This window comes from Hesperophylax consimilis, chromosome 15 (assembly GCF_061612785.1).
Source record: "Hesperophylax consimilis isolate HC1 chromosome 15, BYU_Hcon_1.0, whole genome shotgun sequence".
NCBI lineage: Eukaryota > Metazoa > Arthropoda > Insecta > Trichoptera > Limnephilidae > Hesperophylax > Hesperophylax consimilis.
In genome coordinates, this window is record NC_142850.1 from 20,015,576 (window position 1) to 20,035,836 (window position 20,261).

Sequence of the window (20,261 nt, forward strand, 5' to 3'; positions counted from 1 at the left end):
ATAAATATTTGTAAACATTGAAATATTGAAAAAGAAATCGTACTAAAATGTGTAGTGTATGTTTATTATTGGATACAATTCCTGTAAATGTAGTTACATTAAAACTAGTTAAATTTCCACAACATAAATAAACCATCGTTACGAAAGTACCAATCGATGAATTCAATAATTATTTTCACACTCATTTTGTTGACACGCACGTTTTTGGGCTACGACTGTCCTCGTAATTAATTTTGTTTGAGTTGAAACATTTGGGTGTTCAGAATTAATTGAATTCCGATGAAATCCACGTGGAAATTGAAAGTACTTCAGTTTAGCGATCGTCGAGCCGCCAGGAAATAAGTTCACAAATCTAAATCCTCGTGTAGCCCGCGACATCCGTAAATAAACGTTTTATTTTGTTTTATCAATCGAATATTTGAAAATAATCCCTATGGTGGGATTTCATGAAAATGGAGTTATAAAAGATGGCGATTTTTTTATTAGATGATTATGTACTAAAAAAAATTATTTCTTCATATGAAGCGGTTACTTTGTGATGTGGCATTGTAATTTAAAATTAAACAATAACTTTGTAAACATCACTTATACGTAAATACTTAATGCTGACCGGGTTTCGCTACAACCGTAGCTTCATCAGAGCAGTATAATACTAAAAATCTAAAATTTAGATTAACATGTGTTGATATCACGGTAAGTGGACAGTCTGAGCTACAGTGGAAGAGGTAGGGATAGGTGGGTGAAAAATTAACACGACAACAAAAATACTCGAAAAATTTTCAGTTCACTCAAAAATTTTCAGTTAACTTATTTAGCACTGTGAACACAGGCACAAATTATTTTTACTTATTAATTTTATTTTAGTAATTTGTACATTTAAGTTTACAAATGACTAATTAATTTGTTACATTTAAATATACTATGTTTTTTCTTCCTTGATGTGGCTCCTACACAACATCTTGAACTTTCCAATTGGGGCAGACTTAAGGTTTTCCGGCAGCGCGTTATAGTATTATATATTTATATAATATACTATACTGAGTATTCGCCTTGTCTTTTTTTGGTAGCCTGATTTCATTGCACGTCCTTGTTGTATACAATTTTATTTGAAAAATATTTGGGTTGCAGGTTGTTTACTATTTTGTGTACAAATATCATCGTGTTCAAGGTCAACATCTGTTTCACCGTTAGCCAATTTAGTTCGTTTGACATTTTATTTACTTTTGAATATCTATGTCGTGTGAGTATTGTTCTCATTGCCCTATTTTGGAGAATTTGAAATTTATTTTAGGATGTCTATGACTCTGGGCTACTTTGAGATATCATTTTAATCTACATATACCTATAGGTATAATAAATAATTGCTATCAAAACTAAAAATAGATTGTAAGAACCATATAATTTTTAATTTTTGAGGTTGGTTTGGGAACCGTCGCCCCGGGAAGCCTTAGGTCTTCCCGAGTGGTTCGTTACATTTGGTGATTTAGCAGGGGTGCCCGGGTTCATCGGGTGAGGTGTGTTCAGGATGCGACTGCCTACCTGCGTAGCCTCCCAGATTGGTGGAGGCTGGTTTGTGGAGACCCTCTGACCTTTCCAACTGGTCTCTGCAGTAGGTGGAATATATTCATATGTCCGTCACTCCTGTGCACACATATCCCTAGATTTCTACCCAACCATCATACCCTTTACCTTCCCAAAACTTCCTCCCCTTCCTTTCCTTAAAAAAGTGCCTCCACACAGCATCCCGAAAGATGACATAGGCTCTGAGGAAAATCATTTCCCTTTTTACTAACTAACTCCTGTGTGGGGCTGATGTAAAAAAAACAAATGTAGTGGTATGTAAGCTATAAGTAGTAATTTTGTGTAAATTTAAATGTTTAAATAAATAAAATAAAAAAAATTTAATATGTAATTTAGCTTGTTTGGAAATCTTTTGTTAAAAAGAAAAATTATTGTTGGGATCGGGCGAATTCTGCTAGAAAAGATACGGTAGTAAAAACATTAATATGTATATGTCGAAGTAACTATACCCATCTCACTTTAACGTTCCTGCATTCCTCCACCCAATTACCTGTCCCTGCCTGACAGTGTGGAGTACATACCTACATCAGTGACATTCCAAAATTTTTTTGCACATGACCAGTATGTTAAGAAAACCTTCGCAGTGAACATGTTAAGTGCTCCCTTAGTGTATAATATCGAATCTATTTCGGAAGCCTGTGCAGTGATCACCCGCAGTGTCCCACGATTTGCACGAGACTTATACCAATGACCAGGGTGGTAAGTAAAATACCTTTCCAATTCTAACTGTTAACAACAATTATCCCGATAGTTGTGTCTGATATTATTTAAAGTCCACAATAAAACCACAAATTGATTCGCATACAATATTTGCGGCTCCGGTATACCTCGTTGATCATGAACCTTACTATTGAAAAAAAATTTAATATATATTGCGTCGTACTGTAATGCCGTTTCATCTGTGAATTATTGTTTTACTTTTTGTAAGTCGCAGAAAGAATTTTTCATATTTATTTTCTACTGCAGATTTTCAGAAAAGGCCAAACAATCTCTTGTCAAAATCGTTTCATGTCGCGTTTACATCAATCTTCTGTCAAGCCACATCCTTTATTCCTCCTTTTCCTGTCCCCCTGGTGAAAAATAAAATGCAGACTGTCTTTTTATATGCATATATTATAATTTACAATGTTTCTATTGTAACGTAAATGCATATGAAACATACATAAATGAAATTAAAAAAAAAACAAGTAATCAAAAAACTATTTCACTTCAAACCCAGAAAAAAATATATATGGAAACAAAACTTTTAACATTAAGTAAACAATATAAATATAATACATGTCTCCTTATATACAAAATTGATAATAAACTCATACATATAAATACAGAATTCATTAAAACGTCCCAAGTACACACACACACTATTCTATGTCTTTTATGCTTGTAAAAAAACAAAGCGAGAATGCAAAACTTTATTTTACCCACGATTTTCCCTGGTTTTTTATGTTGACTTTCCCCTGCTACTAATGCCATCTATCGTTTGATCAAAGAACCAACCGTCAGACTGACATCCCGAAACTTGTTCCAAATTGCTTGAATTTGGGTTTGGACGGAACGCCATTTGACCGCTAGGTTTTTATTAGGGGATCACATTTGCAGACGGCCTTTGATCTTGTTTCCATAGGCAAATGAGATTTTCGGCCATTTGTAGATTTATGTCCTGGTAAACTGGACGAAAAACTTTATCTCAGAAAACGCTGAATGCAAAGCGATGCGGGTCTATGTAATACATACATTGTAGGACATATATGTACGTCGAACCAACGATTACTTTAAGAAATGTGAGAAACTAACTGCTTAATGTTTTATTTTTATTTATTATGGAATTTTATAAAAAGCTTTTGATGGTTATAGCACGGCCTTTTTTTGCTTCTGATTTAACTTTGTATAATTTTCACAATTTTCACTAAGCGTTTGTATTATGTGTTTTTTTTAATTATTTGATTCATACTTTAAAAGAACTCAAACCATCAGGAAAATAATTTTAGATTCTAAAATCAATTCGAAAATTTTTTGGACTCCTCGCAGTCTTTCTAAAAATTGTTTTGATTTTTTTACTGTTTCACCAAATTTGTTAACATTCTGTTTTCTTCAAATGTTTTAAGATAATTTTCTAAAGAACTTAATATTCCACTCAGTACATTAAACATTTTTTTTTGTTTTTGAACTTTAAAGCTGTTTTTATAGACCTGATACTTTATTTTTTTTCTGGGCTTATAAAAAGACTTGTCAAAATAATACTCGATTACAGAGCCAACATGTGTTCTACTCCGTATTTAATAAAAGCTTCTAAAATATTTATAAGCGATCAAAAGTTTAAAACAAAAACACAATTCTAACTTTGTAGTGCTTCGCCTTAAATATTAGGTACTTTATTTAGCATCACGGCAGTTGCATTGTCAATGAACCTAATAATTTGTTACATGATCATTCATCGCAAGTGCGTTTTTCACTAAATATCTACAGTAAATATAAGAAAACAAAGCCTACAAGTCACACGATTTCACCCCAATTTAAAAATGTAATGAAATAAAACTGTCACAACTAATGACATTATGTTGATACTAACTAATGCCAGTAATTAAGCTAGAAATGTTTATTATTTTCATCACAAGACCGGGTGTTATTTGCTAGTTTCTCGGCTGAAAGCTTCGAAGCTTTTTTAATTAAAGTTCTTTCATGCCTCCATGAGCGAGATTGCGACGCTCTCAAGCCCTCGATGTCAGAGCCATAATCAAGATTTGTGTCTTTTATATAAAACTCAGGAAAACTCGTGTTTTGTCCTTTAAATATAACTGACTGGTGAGAATTAAATGTGAAGAAATGCTTTAAAAACTCGCTTGTCTTCGTGTATGTTTTTTGATCCTATATTCTACGGTTATAACGTACACTTCATGAACGTGGCCCTTTTATTAAAAGTCGTTTGCTTAAAATATGAACACTCAACGTTGTTATTTGGTTGGTTCATGTGAGCCATATTGCACATTTTCGTTTATGTTTGAAGAATGTTGGTGTTCATATTGTGGTCATAAGTCAGTTAATTTGAAAATAAACCTTCATAAGGTTAAAACTAAACCTTCATGAGTTTAATTTCATCTTTGGAAAGATCGATCTTTTATGACCAACGACATTAAAGAATGACTTTGTAAGCAATTTAGCTTACAAACTAACTAATTAATTAACCATCACACCGTTTCCCCGCAGGTGTAGTGGGATAGTACAGATCGTTAAATAACTCGGTCTTGTCACACATTCCTTGCCTCATTCACATTCGTAATTCGTCTCATACACACTGTTGTTATTCGTTTGTTTTATGTTTTCTACCAAACATTTCCTCGTGAAGAGATTATCCTAAAAATACAAAATACTGAATAATTTTATTTATTTATCGTTTCTTTACATTGTATCTTTTTTTGAGTTAGAATTTTTAACCTTACTAGGACAAGCCTGTGTTGAGGTTAATAATTTTACAAAATATTTAAAAAAAAAATAACAATGATAATATATTAAGATAACAATATTGTTACATTGACGTTTCTCCGATTTGGATACCTACATGGTACCTATCAGCCTATTCATTACAGTATAATTTTGTAAACATGTAGGGTGACCATGATATTTAATTGCAAGAAAAATGTAACAAACTATTACTTTTTAAAACAGAGAAGAAAGAAAGAGAGAGAAAAAAAATTTACTTTATAAAAAGAAAAAGATGAAAAAATAAACGTATTCAAAATATTATGCCACAATTTAAAAGGACAAAGATGAAAGAATATGTTAGAAATCCTCGGATGGCAGAAATAATTTAACATTCTTTTTAAATGTACACAAGGAATTTGACGATTTAATGTGATCTGGAAGGCTATTAAATAGAAGTGGAGCCTGGTACAAATAATGTCTCTGCCCAAATATTAAATTAACTTATAGGTACGAGTAGATAATTCAATTTTCGCACACCTTTTCCAATTTCTGTTAAATGGTGTTGATACCAGTCAATTCGCACCTATAAACTCGTCTCGACTACCTCTAGATTATAACGTGTATTTGCTTCGATTCTACCTTCAATTTACGTAAACGTTTGTATGGCCTACATTCGTTTACCTTCCAAGAATACCAATATAATAAATAACCTATCATCATGACTGGCGAAATAATAATATTGAAAAGTAAAACATGTTTTTTCCGTTTCTCCCTTCGTGACGAAAAGGTTTATATTCAATAAAATAATGTGGGCAAATTGTTGATCGATCAGGATTCCGTGGAACTCCCTATTAGCTGCGTGATTCCAAAGCCATTCATGAAATGATACTTACTGTAAAATGGGGCGACTTTTGAATCTTGAATTATCTCCAGAAATTAATGGCTTATTTTAAATGATTTTTTCGGGCAATTTGGACACAATGACGCTTTGAAAATAATTGTCAAATTAGACGGTTTCTAGTTACATATATTGATGGTTGAATTGTGAAGCTGTTTTAAAATATTTTCTGATATAGAAAAAATAATTAAATTCCTCGTGGATTATAACAGTTTCGTGTCATTTATACTGTAAAGTATATAAGCGTCTGTCGATAAACTACCATAAATTTCGAATTAGATTTTTTAAATATTTTTATACTGGAATTGGCGTATCGTTGTAAAGTTTACACAAGATGTAGCCCCTATCCGAACGGTGACATTGATCACCATTTTTTTCTCCCCAAACACATATAATTTTAACATATATACCGAGAGTTTTAACACGTGAAATAAATATGAAATCAAATTCTCTGTCTTAAGCGTTGTTTTAAAAAAGTTTTCTAGGTGCAAAGTAGAAAATGATCAGTCACCCCATTTTACGGTACGTTTTTCATTCCGTAACATTTTAACAGCAGGCTTCGTAAAACGTTAATGTAGGGAATGTTATTTCTTTCCCTCTATTACGTTGCTTTCCTACTCTTTGTTATTTACACCCAATGTTCAATTACTTCAGTTTATTGTGAATGAACGATTAATCTTACCAGTTTATTTTCACGGCTGAAATTAAACTTTTTAATCATAGTAGTTTATTTTGATCGAACTTGAAATTCAGTCTGTTAATTTTCATTGCACATTTAAAAAAAAACAGTGAATCAACATTTTAAATTAACTTGCCAATTATTAATCAGAACTTTATAGTTATGTGATTAGAGTGCAGTGTGTTTAAAATGAATAATCGAAAATTGTGCTAAAAAATATTCGAAATTTTGAAATTGAAAGTTGAACTTGGGACGAGAATCGGTAACTGTAGGTACGCCAGATGTTTTCAATGAAATTCTTAGAAACTCTGAAAGCCCTAACAAGTGCCCAGGGTAATTTATTATCCTGACCGTCGCCTTCTATTGCGGGCACATTGCAACACTAACAACACAAACATAATCACCAGGAACAAGATTACATGGAGATGGACTTGCCGAACGTCACAGCGGTGCTGCCAAGGTTTGTTATCTATGTGAGGATACTGTGACAGCGCTTAATTAGCAGCAGACACATACCTGGACGGATGACGAACCTCGTGCTGGCACTGATGGTGGGCGCGGTGCACTCTTCGCTGCTGGTCCAGTTTCCTCACCACCTAGGATTCTTGCTGCAGAGTCTCCATCCTCTATCTTCGTCGAATGTTACAGCGGTGCTGCCAAGGTCTGGTATCCATGAGAGGATATTGTGTCAGCGCTCTATTAGCAGCAGACACATACCTGGACGGATGACGAACCTCGTACTGGCACTGTTGGTGGACGCGGTGCACTCTCTCGCTGCAGCAGCTGGTCCAGTTTCCTCACCACCAAGGATTCTTGCTGCAGATTCTCCATCTTCATGTCACTTGTTTTTGAACTACATTTTATTTAACTTAATTTCAATTTATTTTTGTAATATTTATATTTTTTTTTGTAATACCTGCATTAACTGTAAAGCGCCCCTGAGGTGATATCTCACAATGGCGGCGCTATACAAATCATCCAATAAATAAAATAAAATAAATACACTTAATATAGCACATCATAAATGTATCTTAAATAGTAATTAATAAAAATAAAATTAAAAGAAATACAATTTTCCATCGATTGTTCAGCTTCAGTTTATGTCACCGTTCAATCTCTTCTTATCACTCAACGTTTCGAATAAATTCTTGTTATTGAAACTCAAACCTTAATAAAGAAGCATTCAAAAATATATAAATAGTTATTTCCCTCAACATAAATATCCCATATGGTAGCAGAAGTCGGGGACGCCCGAGACACGGTCAAATGAATCAAATACTTGAGTCGGGCCATGTCAAGAGTCAGAATAATAGAAGAGTATGTATGAGATTTTGTATGAATGTGAATGAGGCAAGGATTGTTTTAGGTTAGTTAGTTAAATATACAGTCAATTCAATAAAGCATTATCTACTCTTCTAAAAACCTTTACATTCGTTGAACTTTTAAATTTTTTTCTACACATTTTTTTTTCTCTGAAACATCTTTGAATATTATTCTATGTTACATCCTGTATGAATAACTGAGTTTGTTTTTGGAAAATCAGCATTTTTTTCGGCTTTATTATAAGCCATTGACGTATTTCAAGAAATTCGCGCTGTAATAATTTGTACGTCAATATGGCATAACTATATGCTGTGCTTACATTTTAGTTCTTCTAAAAGAAATACACAATTCTGAGTGCCTGAATGGCGGCTTCGAGTCTAAAATATGGGTAAATAAAATCCGGAAATGTCTGAAATCGCACATGTTCAGTGATGTCTCAATGTGAATATTTCTCTTCTCTCGTTCCATTGTAAAGTACGAACACCTATGTTAAAATTCTACTTACACATACAACATGGTTTTGATAGAATCTCACCAATGTCCTTTGTTACGTGGTTGGTTATGCCTTTGGAAATATTTTATATCTGTTTTATCGTTATTCAAATATTTTCGTATGAATTTTTTATGAGAAGAAAAAAGAAACCCTCAAAAAGCGAATCGAAATGATACCCTCTAAATATGGGTATTTTTGTAATAATTCAGTATCAAATTTTCATTTATAATATTAACATAATATTTAGCTCAAGAGAAAAATTAAGAACGGCAAAGAAAATGGGATAACACAACGTTGTAATTGCCTAACTTTTCAAGAAATTCAAACAGTGACGCCACAGTGACTCCGAAAGCATTACTTTATAATTTGTATATTTATGTTATTATACAGTTTTAAATTAGATGTGAATTCTTAGTAATCAGTTTCTATTTTCGTTATGGGAACATCCCCCACACGCCCAAGCAAATTAGGGATGTGTCGTAATTATAGAAGTTCGCATTATATATTTAAACTTTCCGATCAAGCCTATTTTCCAGAGGGAATATTCATCCGAGAGAACAGAGGCGTGGTCTTCTGCCATGAGAGCTTTTAGAGCAAAAATCGTCAACCATAAAGAATTATTATTTATTCTTGGGTATTTTTTATTGTTTTATCATCTACATTTGTGAAAAACTCACGGAAATAAGAATATACTGGGAATTTGTGACACCACTATGTACGTTTTATGTTAATCTTTTTTCAGTTACTCAAAATAAGTCTTTCAAAATAATCACATACTTAGGTAGAGTTTGGTAAACGAGATATGTGCTTCTTGATTGAGGTAGAGTTAACCGGAAAAAATCACCAATCATTATTCTGGATTCCCGAACTATTCCGAATACCTTCAGCAAAGATAACACTTTCGTAGAATACCCTCGAAATTTCTCTAAAAAAACGTGCAAAAATATTTGTAAATAAGTAACGATTTGTACACTACGTTGTCTTAGTTCTCTTCATTACGCTACTACTTACTACTTATTATTTATTCTCATCAACTGTATGCGGGTACATGCGTAAAAAAAAGGTCGGGGGATTTCTTCATGGATCTGAATTAGGACCTCTACTATTAATGATTATGTTTTCTTCTTATTTTAATAGTTTCCGTGTTGATTACATTTACTTTTTATGTTTAATAAGCCAATATAAAAAAATAAACACACCGTACAACTACTGTCAATCGAAAATATTAGAAATAGTGTCTTGTTGGAACAAAAAAACTTGATCTTTAATTTATTTTCTAAGACCCAAAAAAAAATGCAAAACATGCTTAAATATGTATTCCAAGGGTGTACAAATTTTTAATAGATGCAAATAAAAAATTTCAAACCCTACACCATTTTTAATAGGTTACATAATTCAGTGAAACACTTTTAGCGGTGTTGCAGACAAATCACCGAAACTAGCCAATTATAACGTCTTGTAGCATCTTTAGCAAATTTAGGTTTCCCACCTCTGATGTGAACATAATGTTTAACCAGTGGTGTAGACTGTTTAATATATTTTCCAGCGTTACTAGTAACAGCATCTCATCTCATCTCATCATACCACTCTACACGCTGTGTGCTCATACGTCTCAAACCCCGGAATATGTACTCCACCGAGAAGAATTCTCTGGAAACAATTTCGTATTTGTTCCATTACGGGAACGTAGGATATGACTTATTTGTATGCATGTTAAGCATACAATTTTTGCTCGTATGTCGGCAAGTTTTACTTACGGCGGAGAGTGTTTGTTATTTGTTCCCGAGGAAAGACGACGTCGCGGTGTGAAAATAGAAAATACCTAAATTCTTTCAGATTTTTAATTTATTATTTTGTTTTTTTTTACAGAAATTGAAAAAATACTATCAATGAAAACACAATTCAAAAAGGAATCATGAAGACCATACTGAAAGTACCCATAAGAACGCTTTCGATTGAAATTTGCAATAGTTTTGATGTACCAAATGTACAACAAATATATGCTAAAAATATACCATTGAAACTATTCAAAAATATTGAATCCTCTACAATACTGCGTATTCATCAAACAAGGTCAAATCACAATGACATTAAAAATATTCAAGGTCATAAAACCATATTCGGACAAAGAGATTTTATTTATTTTGGGACGAAACTCCACAACATCCTTTCCCCTGATGTAAAGCTATTAGAAATTTTAAATGATTTGAAATCAAGAATAAAAATCTGGCTGAGGGGATTAATGAATAGTAACAAAGAGAGGACGTACGTGACGTTTTCGTTCTAGCATCATCTGTCTTTTTCGTTTTCATACAAGACGTTTGAAAAGAAAGAGGAATTTCTTCGACGGCGTATGTACGATCTCTGTCTGAGATTACTATATTTTGTTTAGTTAGCACATGCTGGCTTGTGAAAAGTTTGATTACATAACGCACGGCCTATTTAAAAAGTAGGAAGTTTTGGTAGCAATCTCTGTGCAACCAATGACATATTTCATAACAACCATCAATTAAAATGATTTCTTTTCGTTCCTTCTTCACCGTTCTACAGTTTGAGATTGAAATTTCATAGCATCAGTAAGATTGGACATTTTGCATAGTGCCAGAAAAATCACCTCAAGAACGTTGGACAAATTTCACTTTCTAGGCATTATCTTACTATGTATAAAAAGATACAGAAACACACTTACCTGACAGATCACACGTTTATCAGAACGTTTGAACGAAACATAAAACCCACCTTTTCAGACAGTAATTCATATCCATAAAATCAGAAACCTTTCACCTTCACAGTTCGAGACATTTTAAATAACTAAATGTGTAAAAAAATTAAACAAATTAGAGTTAATATTTTGTAATATCTAGTGTTTTTGATATAGTGTCCTGTGCATGCAAAGTCGTGTCTTCTCCGTGTTTTCAAACTTTCTAATAAAAGTGTGTTTAGTATCTAAAGTGACCTGCCAGGAACAGGTTTTCTGTGACTGTTTGTAATTAACAACATTAGATTAAGCCTAGGGACTCTCAAGTAGTACAGCGCCTTTGAGGTAATTTTTCACAAGATACGATATATTTTCCGATTTTGCACGGATGGGACACAAAATTTAAAACACTGCACATTGCATAATGTTACAGTTGATATTTTGGTGTAAATGTTAATGAAAATAGTTGCTTTGACCTACATATTTCAGTAAATCAAATATTCATTATAATAGAGCTTACCAATTTTTGTTGTTTCAGATAGAAGAAAAAAAACTTCTCTGTGGTGAAAAATATCCCAATCGAATATGGTTAAGGTTTTACTATAACCGCACGAATATATTGATATCATCAACATAGATTTAAGCCGTGGTTAAATAATGTTTTTATGACCTATCTTCACAAAGGGGCAGACTGTAGCCTTTTTTGTGGGTTAGGTTAGGTTACTTAGACCCAATCTCAAAGTTGAACCACCGCAATTCAAACATTATTACACCGCAAAGAATAACCGTTTATCATGTGACCCGCATTATACTTTCTTTCCTGCTTCTGACTCAACGGCGTAATAATATTGTACGAATTGTATTTTCATAAACGACCGAATGAACGTTGATGAAAACATTTCGCTTGAATGAGTTTGCCGATGATTAAAAAAAAACCCTTTTCCCTGCCGAATTCGACCCTAATTCTTTATTTTACGTTCATATTTTCCCTACATTTTCCCGGGGTATATATACCTTTTCACTATTAATATTTATTTTAATTTTATAAAGCACGTTAATATCCTTATATCGTTGGTTTTAAATGGTGATAATAAAGAGTACGTGTTAAAACTAAATTTATTACGTAATTGTGTTACAATAGGGAATTTTCACTGATTTTTTTTTATTATAAAAAAAAAATAAAGACAAAAATTATGATTGTGGAAATATTTTTAAGTTGAAGTAATGGAATGTGATGGCGTTCAGCCGTCTTACCATGACGTTGTAGACAGTTGAAACTGTTTCAGATTGTACGGTTTTAGATCTTTTTTGAAATCAATAATAAATGTGAATGAAAATATTAAAAATATATATTTTTAGTACGATAATCATAATCAGTAAATAAACTTAAAAACTCATAACTTATCGTCAGGGCTTTTAAAAGGTTCAGATTTATAGAAAAATGTGTCCATAAAAAAAATCCATTTCCAAGTATAGACTATACTCTCATTATCACCCTGGTAAAAAAACACTATTCAGAAACGAAAAATTGCTTGAAATGGCTTAAGCCGTATTTGGTGACCAGATTTGAATAGCCTGGTAATTGCCAACCTTCCTTTCCCCTTCTCCACCCCTTCACCATTTCCTTCAGCCTAACAACAAACCCCTATTTGAGATGCCAGAGTCCCACTTATTCCGGAAAGTCAGAAGTAGTTCACATTGTGTTTAAAAAAACTTTCAAATACTCGCATGAGACAATGCAAACTTTGTTTTATCTAGTTTTAATGCATTGTAGTAACTCATTACTCCGTTGAAAAGGTTCAACCAGCATATTTTCGAGCAAATTGTTTTTCCATTTTTTCCAAGGATAAATTAATCTCTCGCGGGAATTTAGACCTCTTCTTATAAAAAGGGTCATGGCTTGCTTGTAATTATGGGAATTTAGCTCAGATGCCGTCGTCTTATTTCTAATTATCTGCCTCTTCTCTTCTTTGAGATAAAATAAGATCCTTACGGTTCTTTAATGATGAAATAAATGAAAAAAATAATGCTGACCAAGACTGACGAATTAATTCTTTTCCCCAAGGGTTAATTTCATCGACAATTCAACTAGTATTATTTTTTTACCCGAAGTCGAAAGCCAACATCACATTTGAAACTTATCTCCACATCTGAAATAAGGTTAATAAGGTAGTCATCATTTTACTTGGTTTCTATTGTTAAATATTACTGAATTAATACAAGCAAAAACAGATAATTGGACTTAACTTAATACCTTATTTTACCTCTGGAGAAACACGAAAGTCCTATAGAAACTTTGAATCTTTGTAAGTTTGTTTGCCAAAACCACGGTTTTTCATTAAATTTTTTTTTTCATTTTTACTGAAAGAAGACATAAAAATACTCTATGACTGAGTCGATAATGGTTTTCCATTAAAATAGATAACGGTTTTATGTGCGAGGCGTAATATTCAATATACAATATATTTCTGCTGAAATCTGATATATTGCATAAAACTATAAAAAGAAGTAAACATAAATACTCAGCCAGAGCAGTAAACCAAAATATACTGGTTACTTCTAGTTTGAATACATCTTTTGCACAAAGAAATATTAAATTCTATGCTACGAAATTATACAATGCTCTACAAAATCAAACAAAAATTTCAAACCGTTCTAGCCAAAGTCATGGCGCTTGTGTATACGCGGTACCCTATTGCAAAACCAGACTAGCCCAAAGACATTAATTTGATTTCCCCTAAAATGTACAATTCACTACTCGTACTTACAACCTTTGAAGAGACCATGTTGCGCAACATTACTCGTTGCGTCAAAACATTTACTCTAATAAAAAATGTATCAAATATTAAATAATTATAAGCAATAATTAGTCGCCTGAAATATCAATACAAATTGAAAATATCTCCCGAGTAAAAATAAATGCCGCCATTGTTTCCAACCCGCCAAATGATTCAATATGTACTAGTACCTCAATCAACAATTACCGCTTGTTATATTTTTTCCACCTGTAAACAACCAACTTTATTTTTGTACGAAAGGCTTTGTTAGTGCTAAATTTCTCTTATTAAATACAATTTATTTTTACTGGGGAGATATTTTCAATTTGTATTGATATTTCAGGCGACTAATTATTGCTTATAATTATTTGTTATCCTTTATGCTATGCATAAACCTTGTCTTATAAATATTAGTTTATCATTAAAAAATAATAGTATCAAATATTGGCTAAAATTCACTGAAATAGATATTATATATTTCTTGGAAGTCTTAACTGTCATCATCTCGTATAATATGGTATTTAGTTCTAGACAGAATTTTACCCTTTTACCTTGTGTTTAAAATTTATCTCGTAAATAACTCCATTTTATATTTACCATATTATATATCAAAATCCACCATTAAAATATGTTAAAAATTAATGTAATAACCACGCACAGGTCTTGCCTTTGTAGGATATATTTGCTAACGCAATATATTTTTACATATCTTTGCATTTTCGTATTTTTTGTATTTTCACATTATTACCCTGTATTTCATAACTGTTTTAATTATGTAATGAAAATTTTCATTTAAAAAGAAGAACTAAAGAACTAAAGAGTGCAGTGGAACTGATATTCCTTAGGTGCACATGTGGAAATAAATATATGACCTATTACCGAACAAATAGATCTGGAAGATGATGGGACACTTAGATGACTTGAATATGTTGAGCAGAAGGACGGAGAAGTAACATAATATATGGCACGAAAGTGAATAGACAAGACGTGGCATGACACGTTCAAGTTAATCGAGTACTTAGGTCAGCCTTGTCAAGAGTCGGAAATACCGAAAAACATGTACGAGACGATGCATGAATGTGATAGAAGAAATGAGATATCTCCATGTTCAAGCATCCATTTCTTAATTAAATTTATTGCGCTTTCATCAACTTGCATTGTTTTCGTATTTCCTTTTTCACAATACACCGCACGAAGATCTCATTTCTACTAGGTACCCTCAGTCCTACCTCTGTCTGTTCCATGCTTCGCTGCCAAAATGATAATATGCGTTACTAAAATAGATAATTCTACCAGTCGGTAGACGGTTATTATTTCACATGAAAGCATTATAATTATAACCATAGAAAACACCTGTTGTGAAAAGTACCTTACCTTAAGTAAGTTACCCGAGTTTAAAAAAAACATTTTTTAGATATTTATTCCAGTTCAAATTATATCAATAAATAATGTTGAAATATTAATATAGTGTTTCTTTCTCTATTATTCTACGCGGAGGATTGTTTTAAAAGTTTTAGAAAATAATGCTTAGTTTGTGATATTATGTAAATGATGTCACAAACTAATTAATATTATGTATGCAGCATCTAATTTGCCAATTAACCGAGCTCTTCATACTCTAAATAATATTTGTCTTAAATCTAACATTGACATTTTTTTCGGATTCACTGCCCAAATTCAAACGTGGCATCATGTTAATAATTTAAACTATTCAATGCGCATACATACAGACAGACACACACACACACAAACATTCACACATACATTACACACACACCTAAAAATTACACACGTCACCTGGTAATTAAGGAATAAACATACCACTTAGCAGACATTACAAGGAAACATATCATTGGTACCCAACATGAAGAATCTTATTCCTGTATATTGTTTCATCTCTGTAAACCATGTACTGTTTGTTTCTATAATATAAAATAGCATAAAAAATAACATTTAATGGCTTATTAAAATAACTTGCAGGTGTATCCGGCGTTGTTGGGAGTTATTCTTAGATAGACATATAACGCAGCGAACTTTTCTGTGGGCCTTTTTAAGATATACAATTCCGTACTACATTATTTTGATGTATCTCATAATATTTTGCCAGCGTTGGTAATGTAAGCGCCCGAAAGTATTTTTTTACGACTTAATTACAAAACATCGGCTTTTATCTACTTTCTATAAATATAATATGCAAGCTTTATATGTATAAACCTTTCAGAAGAAATTCTCTAAATAATAGTAAAAACTCTATCAAAATCCGTGGTGTAGTTTAGAAAAACTAATCGTACAGATAGAAACCGATTTTATTAATACTATTTAGAGACTACAAACCTAATTCAAAAAAAATAATTTAAAAAAATTACATGGTAGTTGTTCTAGTATAACATCAACAACAAAACGGATGTATGGGGGCTGTACCGAAAAACGTAGTAGGTACAAGTATAAATCTTTATATAAGCAAAGAAGAAGCCTTGTTTATTTTCGTCCGCGTATTCCAATATCCATACATAATTGCATTAGGGCGGATTAGGTATTCGTTTATTTGTACACAGTGTGAATATGTAAACAGAATTCTCCCTTTTATGACTAATTTAAGTATCGGTTATAACAAATAATAATTATTTGTATTTTAATATATCTATGGAAGCAGAAATACGGTACGACAGACAGAATGTTCAAAGGAGATAGTTTTAGATTATCGAGAGGATTGGCAATAGATAAATGAATCTAAGCAAGTGCAAAATACAAAATTGCAATACTATAACAAAGACAAATCTTCAATATAAATAAATGCAATCCGTGAGTGTGTTCCCTATGAACTCAAAAACTATACTGGACCAATTTTACGGAAAATTTCAAAGTTTGTTCTTATTAGTACCAGGAGTGTTTGTAGGTGAAAATAATACTTGCAGAACTTAATAATAACATCATTAAATTTGACAGACATTAAATTTAATGATGTTATTATTCAGTTCTGCAAGTATGGATGTTGTGGTGGCTGAAAATAATACTTGTAAATTATAAAAAAATGGTTTTGAAATATTACACATTAAATATGGATGCTACCATTTTGGGTAGAAAGCTAAAAGCTATTTTAATAACATACGAAATAAATGATAAATTGGCTAAAACAAGGAATAACCTTCAGGAAACCACTTTAGAGATGGAGAGAGGACGATTCAATGACTGGCAATAGGGTGATGACGATAGATATAATAAAATAATCAGGTGGTGTAATAAAATGTTACCTGATGGATCCCACGGTTCAGACCCAAGGATATCTCTAAGGCTATTTTCCATACTGAATGGCAGGCTTTTTGGCTGAAACTTAGATGAGTTTCGGTCAACTTCGGAGAAAGGTCCCGCTATAATAACATCATTAAATTTGACAGACATTAAATTTAATGATGTTATTCAGTTCTGCAAGTATGGATGTTGTAGTGGCTGAAAATAATACTTGCAGATCTTAATAATAACATCAATAAATTTGATTTACATTAAATTTAAAAATAATTAAATGGAGTTCTACGAACTAAACACAAAAACAATTAATATATTTTTCACTTACAACAACGTCAGTAAGTCGTATTGTTATGATATTACCGCTCTAGTTCATTGAAAACTCAAGGACCGCTACTGATGGTGACCGGGTATATCATCAAAATAACAGTTAACAAGACACCTACAAAAAGTGATATAAAGTCATGTAAAGTGATGAAAAAACAGGTTAAATAGGTAACTATTAAACCTAGTTTTTTTCATCACTTTTAATGACTCTATATCACTTTTTAAAAGTGTGTTAAATTTTAATTTTGATGATATATCATGGAACCGCCACTGATATGTAGATACTCTTATGACTCACTTGGTCATGCCATATCTTCTTGGGTCGTACCCGACATTTCCGTATAATAATGTGATTAAAAAAACAAGATCATGTGTCACTTGTAAAGTTTCTTTCAAATTCCGTGAAACAACCCGTCCTTAGATTCTATTATTATGAGTAATGTATCAAATAAAATTATATTCTATTGACTGTATTTTTCATTATACATATATATATATTTTTTTTTTTATTTTTTTTTTATTAATGCAATAAACAACATAATATATTATAATTTTAATTTATATATTCGTCTTCGAATCGTAAAACTATATGTTTTTTTTTATTATTTGTGTTTATTGCAAATCATTTAGTATTTTGTCACAAAAAACTATGCCATAAAAAGTGTTCCAATTATATTATTGGATGTAATATAATAAATAACCAGAACGTACTAATAAAATCGCACTAGTACCTGTACATAAATCACGTCCTGTCTAACCAAACCAATCATTGTATTATTTTATGGTGCAATTATTCACCTTGTAGACACATTAGCCTCCGCTACGATACCGCAAAGTTAACGCCACGTAGATAGTAGCTACGGAATACCGAGCGTAGATTCTCTACGACTCTACGCTATCGATTTTCCGTTACGTTACCGTAGCGGTTCAGACGACGGCCCCATACAAAGTTCACGGTTACAACGTTTCACGTCGGTGTATTTCCGCCGCCGTCCGTTCACGGGGACAACGAGCGGAACGGAACGGACGTTGTGCAAACGAACCAAGCAAACTAAATAATGGTTAGATAGAACGGTGAACATAATTACTGTGCGACGAAGAAGTTGGGGCTTATGATATGAATCAAGACGTATGCAAATTCGTAGCACATTTTGTTGCGTTTTGACTAAATTATCAATTGCACATTAAATATGATCAAAATTATCTGTATATCACAAAGTTATTCGTACTTATCTAATTTTTATGGCATTACAAATACTAGGTTACTAATAGCAAAAGATAAACTGCAAAATAAGGAATTCCAGTCAATTAAAAAAATTATAAATAGTCACCTTGTATCTTGAATACCAGTATTATTTTTACAAACGGCTTTCTCTTACAGTATTAACCATTTTTAATTGACGATCTATCAATTCTATAATTTTTAGTTGCGAACTTACCTAATACAAGAGGTCCATAAAAGAATATTTCTCTGATGGTTTGTGAATAATGTTTAAGTCTCTATTGTTTATATCTCTATTACGATTTGATTTATTTCTAAAACCTTTCTACATGGCTATAAATGTATTGTTTTGTAAATTTTTCGTTTTATATAATCTTTTGTTTTGTATAAATTTTTTAATTCATATTCCTTTCTCACAAATTTAAATAACTTATTCCATATTATGCTGTCTCAGTAGAGGTAAAGTCACTAGGAGGAAATCCATAATTGGTTTTATTTTATTATATAATACTTATGTACAAACTGATTAAATGTAAACTGTCGATTTCCCGAAAATTAATAAATAAATAATAATTGTATGTATAATAAAAATTATAAATATATGGATCAGTAGGATTTATAGGCCCTGTTAGGAGTTCTACCGAGCCGAACCCTCTGATATGAAAATATCTGGAGTCGGTGAATTATTTTCCCATTTGATCTCTGGTGAGTTGACGTGTTGTTCTTGTATTTTTTGTATTTATTTTGCTTATATAATGCACTTACATAATGTTGTTTGACTAGATGATCATTTGTGGAAAAGTGTGTGGAAGGGTTTAGTTTTTCCTATAGGGAAGATTTAACCCGGACATAAAATCGGAAAGAAATAAAAAAATTCAGAATCAGCTTTTGTTGAAATATATGTTTTTTGAGCGATAATATTTTTCACTAAGCTCCTTATTAACAGCTACAAAAAAGACCTTTTTTATTTGACTTTTATAAAGATTGCAAAATGTCAATTTGTGGAAGGGCGCTTTGAAACATTTATAAATTTAATTTTTATCTAATGATTGATTCTAATAATATATATTATGATCAAATAATTTTAGCAGTTTTCATTCATTCCTTTTCCAGATATATACTTGGGAGAGCCTTAATTTCACATTTAAAACGACATGGACGAAAATACGTGGACATGAAATAACTCTCGTGCTATCGCGTAAAATAATCATCTTCTTCGTCTTTATATTTCTCACAGAGGTTATCACTTCTTAGGTGTACAGTGTACAGTATGGTAAAGCGTATACCTATGGAAAACGAGCCGGGCGTCTGAGTGTCAGATAGCCGGCTTTGTTTATGTTCCTCTGACGGGAGAATTTAGTTACAGACCGGTGTTTTTTTACGACGATGTTTATATTTTAAAAGGGAACCTTTTTCTATCCCGTTAGAAAGCTTACTTTTATTCAGACTTATTGCTTTAATAAATAGGCTCGCAGACGGTATTGAAAGCATCGGATTTTCCGCAAATTTAAATACGAAACCTTTCGCAATTTTTCGTAGCAATGAACAATGAAGAGTTTTACGAAAAATATGGAAGCCTACCGAAAATAAAAGTGAAGTT

General features: G+C 32.0%; 1 protein-coding gene across 2 annotated transcripts in view; it reads left to right on the forward strand.

The window, feature by feature from the left end:
- The window catches only part of tinc (transmembrane protein tincar), a 47,831-nt gene that overhangs the window by 17,100 nt on the left and 10,470 nt on the right, over window positions 1–20,261 (forward strand). The gene's annotated exons all lie outside the window — the stretch shown is intronic.